Here is a 5,469-nt window from a genome sequence, read left to right as displayed (position 1 = left end):
TGTGTGTCTTTTTTGTTGTTGTTTTTGTTTGTTTGTTTAACTTCAATAGGTCTTAATTTTATTAGTGCAGAAATATTCAAGATAGCTATTTGTACAGATTTTTTCACTTTGATTCTGTTTGCAAGAGTTTTACATTTCCATCATAATTAGATCTATTGTCATAAGAGTTGGCAGTATGTGTAATATTGTGGGGAAAAAAAAACAACATAATAAATTTCTAAGAAAATTCATGCAATAAGCTTACTTTAGGCATTATAGAGCATGTAAACCATCACTTGCCCCAGAACAGTTTTTTTAGCTTAAAACCCCTTACCAGGGTGTTTTGAGTTTAAAACCCCTTATCTGGGGGTTTTGAGTTTGAAACCACTTCCAGGGGGTTTTGAGTTTAAAACCCCCTACCAGGGGGTTTTTGCAGTTAAATCCCCCTCTTCTATAAAACAAAAAAAAATGCAAACGACAATCCTCAAATTCCAAGAGCACAGTTAAGGAAATTTTTGATTTTAAACCCCCTCTAAAATATACGATAAACCCCCTCTTCAATATAAAAAAAGCAAATTACGCACTCAAAATATTATGAGCGAAGCTAAATGGGTTTCGACTCAGTTTTGAGTTTAAACCCCCTTTCAGCGGGTTAAAAGGTAAAAATTCCTCTTTAATATTAAAAACAAAGCAAATTATACACTCAAAATTTTATGAGTGTAGTCAAAGGGGTTTTGAGTTTAAACTCCCAGTGGAGTTTGAAGCTAAAAAATACCTTTTCAATATAAAAAAAAAAGCAAATTACACACTCTAAAATATATGAGCGTAGCCAAAGGGGTTTTGAGTTTAAACCCCCCGCCAGAGGGGTTTGAAGATAAAAAAAATACATCTTCAATGTAAAAAAAAAAAAAAGCAAACTACGCACTCAAAATGCTAAGCGCGTTCCTAAAAGGGGTTTTGAGTTTAAACCCCCTTCAGAGGGGCTTGATGCTAAAAAATACCTCTTCAATATAAAAAAAAAAAGCAAATTACACACGAAAATTATTTGAGCACAGCCAAGACAATTGGGGGTTTTGAGTTTAAATCCCTCTCTAACAGATGGCTTTTTTAAAAGGTTAAAACCCCTCCAGATGGTTTTGAGTTTAAAATCCCCCTACAGAGCGTTTTGAGGTGAAAAACCTCTATTTTCAATATCATTCTAAAGCAAACTACAGTTACTAATTTAAATTCTTTGTCCGTAGCTAAATGGGGTTTTGAATTAAAAAACAACTAATAAATCCAGAAATTTTTTAGTTTAAAACCCACAACAGATGATTTTGTCGATAAAACATCCCTTTTAGATATAAAATCTAAAGCAAACTACAGTCACCTAATTCCAAGAGCGTATTCAAGAGAGGTTACACATTTCTACCAGTGACGGGGCTCCATTAATAAACTGCAGTGAATAGTCATCTGCCGAAATTGAAAAACACTAAATGTGGCTCAACAAAGATGGCTAAGACAGATTTTAGGAGTCAGTTATAGGGATCATGTCTAAATCAAGGAAATCCTATGACGAACTGGGAGTCGACCCTTTAGTAAGATTGTGAGAGAGCGACGCATGAGGTTTGCGGGTCATGTTCTTCGACAAAATGAATTACGACAAAATGAATTACGCATAATAAGAGTTGCGATGACATCTTAGTACAACTTGGTTCCACACATTCATGGAGGTCATCAGAGCAGGTGGGAAGAAGCTTCAGACATTACCAGTGACAGATTTTTGTGGAAACAGCGTGACGGCAAATGCGCCGAAAGGCGCGGGAGGGTCTAAGTCAGTAAGAATAGCACATTAAGTTTTTGCAATAAAACTTTCTAATAGCAGGAAAATGCACTGTAGATACCTCAGAATATGCATTTTGTTGGCTTTTAATATCAGAAATAGTGCTTGGCGGCGGGGCTTCGCCCCGCGCTAGGGGAGCTACTATCACTCCCTTAGACCCCCTTGCTGGCAATGGCGGGTAGTCAACAATTTTTCCACTAACTCCATGAAGAACCTATTCTAGGACACAATAAACGTCTTCCAAAAAAAAAAATGAAGGTTCAGAATGTAATAAAGATTATGTACACACATACACATCCATAAATATAAATAATTTTTTTAGCGGGTGAGGAGGGGGGGGGGCGGGGAAAATCCTCCCCCCCCCCCCGAAAAAAAATCCTGGCTACGCCCATGCATTTCTGTTTACTTATTTCTTATAATGCTTCATTATTGCAAGGAGTTGAAGTCAAGTGATGTAATAATAATGAAAATTTAAAGAAACTAAGACAGAAAGAGTTTATAAAAAGTACCGTACATAAAAATTAAACACCTAACCCAAAAAGTGAGCAGACAGCTGCAGAGTGAATACATAAACAATTTAATGTAATATCTAAAGATAACAACAAAAACCTATGGTCATACATTAAGTCTAAGAAAATGGAAACAATAGACATAGCGCCATTAAAAGGAGAAGACAACTTAACACACAATGATGATGAAATTAAAGCTAACATCCTAAACAAATACTTTGCAACAGCATTCTCAGCCCCAGGAGACAAATACATATTACTTAATTTGAACCAAGTAGACAACATAGGAGATATAGAAGTACAAGAAAAGGGAATCCAAAAACTATTAGCCAACATCAAACCTAATAAAGCATCTGGACCTGATGGTATTCCAGCTAGATTACTCAATGAACTAAGCAATGAGCTAGCACCAGTGTTCAGAATACTTTTTCAGGCATCTCTTAAAGAAGGGCAGAGTACCAAGGGACTTAACGTCATATGAACAGGTTTCCTCTGTTATACTTTAAGACAGAAATGGTATTATTATCATTATAGCTTTTATATAGCGCTACTTTCATGCTTATAGCATGCTCAGAGCACTTTTGGTCCAATCTCATATGTGGACCAGTGGGGGGAGGGGGTATCTAGGAGTTGGTTTTCCGTGCTGCCTTTAGGCGCTCAGTAAACACTGAGTCGGGTGTCGAACCTCGAGCCCCCTTCTAGGTAGCCAAGCCAAGCCAAGTTCAAGCGCACTTGGCCTCTCGACCACGCTTCCCTGGTATAACGTTGTGCTGTGTCATTTACACTTAAACTACCATCTACATGTGTCTAGGCATATTTGGGCATATATCTAGATATTTTACTATTATCTTTTCCCATGTGTCTGCTTTTACCAAGTTATAATTTTTTCAACTTGGTTGTCACCCCCTAAATGGTATCGACCGGTGCGGACCGCACCCTCGCCGCTCCCCCCCCCCCAAATGATGCCACTGCTCCAAGATACCTACTTCTTCCCAACAATTTCGATTAATATATTGGAGTAGACGTAGTTAGAAATAAAAAAATGAGCCTGCACAACTTCACAGGTTTCCCAAGCGAACAGCACTATTTCCACTAATAGGCCTAGCCACTAATCCTCATCAAAATCGCTCTATTTACTTAGGCTAATAGGTCTAGACTAGATCCAGAATATAGAATATATATAGAATCTAGATCTAGACAAGATCTAGATTTCTTGACTAGTAATTGTCAATAGTTATAGATCTAGTTTAGATCTGGATCTAGACTCTTGATCTAAAATAGATCGAGATCTAGAATCTAGACTGGGTCTAGAAGCTATAATAGATCTAGACTCTAGACTAAATAGACTCTTGATAAAGATCCAGAACTAAATATATAGCCTAATCTAGACTAGAATCTAGACTACATCTAGAAATCTATAAATAGAATCTAGATCTACTAGAGCTAGATCTAGGTCAATATTTTGATCAGGATTAGTAGGCCTACTACTTGGTTATAGTGCACTTAATTATGCTGTTCGCATCAGATTCACTTCTTGATGTGATAAATAAATAAATCTGCCTCCCCTAAGCTGTTAGAAGATAAATTATTTTCTTAATGAATTATAAATATAAATTTTGTTTAAATTGTTTAATACAATTAAATCTACATCTATGCGTCTGGCCTCTATTTATTGTAATTTAGATTGTTGTCAAGTGTATAACCTAATGAGGATATGTGAAAACTGCGCGGTATAAAAGTAGTTCGTTTCTTTTTAAACTTACAATTGAAACGAAGTTCGTATTAAAATTCTTTTTTAAAACAACATTTGAATCAGTATTCTATTCCATGAGTTAGTTAATAAATGGAAAATCTTTTTATAATGATCCATTGATACTTTTCCATCGTAACCTTAGATGTAATTTATTTTTTGTACCAATGCGCGAATCTATGAATCAAGTTTGATTAATTAATGAAGAAGCATGTGGACTTCTTAATAAGACTTACTTCCCCTGAAGTTTTTCATTTAAAAAGTGGTGTGATTTTTTTGAAAAATCTGTTTGCATATATAATTTTAATTTCTTTCGGAAAAGAAAAAAGTAGAACTTTGAATGATCCAAAATATCATGATGTCCGATTTTCATTTTCTCTTCTAATTTCTGAGATCTAAACGGGACCATCGGACAGACAGACAGGTCACACAAAACTAATAACGTCTTTTCCCCTTTCGGGGGCCGCTACAAAAGTAACTGAAATGTGTAGAATGTTATCTGAAATTAAGCTTGTTATCATCATCATCTCTCCGTCCTAATCAATAGAAGAAGAAAAAAGTCATCTTCCCTCCACCTTAGCCATGTAGCCTACATAGTATTATAGTTATGCCTAAATTGTGAAGTAAGAGGGGGATTCCCCCCACCCCCACCCCAATAGTGTTTAGATCTAGTCTAACTGGAAAGTTTAAGAAGACAAGCAGGGCAACACAGCTAATAGCTTTGAAAAGCAGATGATTAGATGGGTGGAATATTTTAAATAATTGAATATACAAGAACACCATTATCCCTCCCCCCTGACATAGAGCTAACCATTCGTGATCTCCCAATAAACTGTGATGAGCCTACAAGAGAAGAAATTAAGAGGGCTACCACTAAAATGAAAAATCGAAAGGCAGCAGGACCTGATGGCATTTCAGCAGAAGCCTTAGAAGCAGACCTGGGATGTTCGGTAAAAATGTTTAGTAGAAATGTTCATTAGAATTACTTTACCAGCTTTTTTGAAAGGATGTGGGAGGATGTACCAGCAGAATGGAAAGAAGGATTATAGGATACATGATAAAGCTCCCCGAAAAGGGTGGTCTCAGCAACTGTAATAATTACAGAAGAATCACACTTCTTTCAGTGCCAGGAAAATCTTCAACCGTGTCCTCTTACTCTTAGAAAGAATTAAGAATCTAGTAGATCCCAAGCTAAGGGATCAACAGAGCGATTACAAAAAAAAAAAAAAAAAAAAAAAAGATCGTGCGCAGACCAGATAGCTACCCTACGTTTCATAGTAGATTAATAGCTGGAATGGAATTTTCATAAGCACTTTGGTGGTACAGAAGTTAGTGTATTGGCTTGATCCCCCATGTTCGAATTCAAGTCATGCAGCTTTTTAAAAAATACATTTAGAAAGCTATCACGG

Source organism: Biomphalaria glabrata, chromosome 4 (assembly GCF_947242115.1).
Source record: "Biomphalaria glabrata chromosome 4, xgBioGlab47.1, whole genome shotgun sequence".
Lineage (NCBI taxonomy): Eukaryota > Metazoa > Mollusca > Gastropoda > Planorbidae > Biomphalaria > Biomphalaria glabrata.
This window is presented reverse-complemented; position numbering follows the sequence as displayed.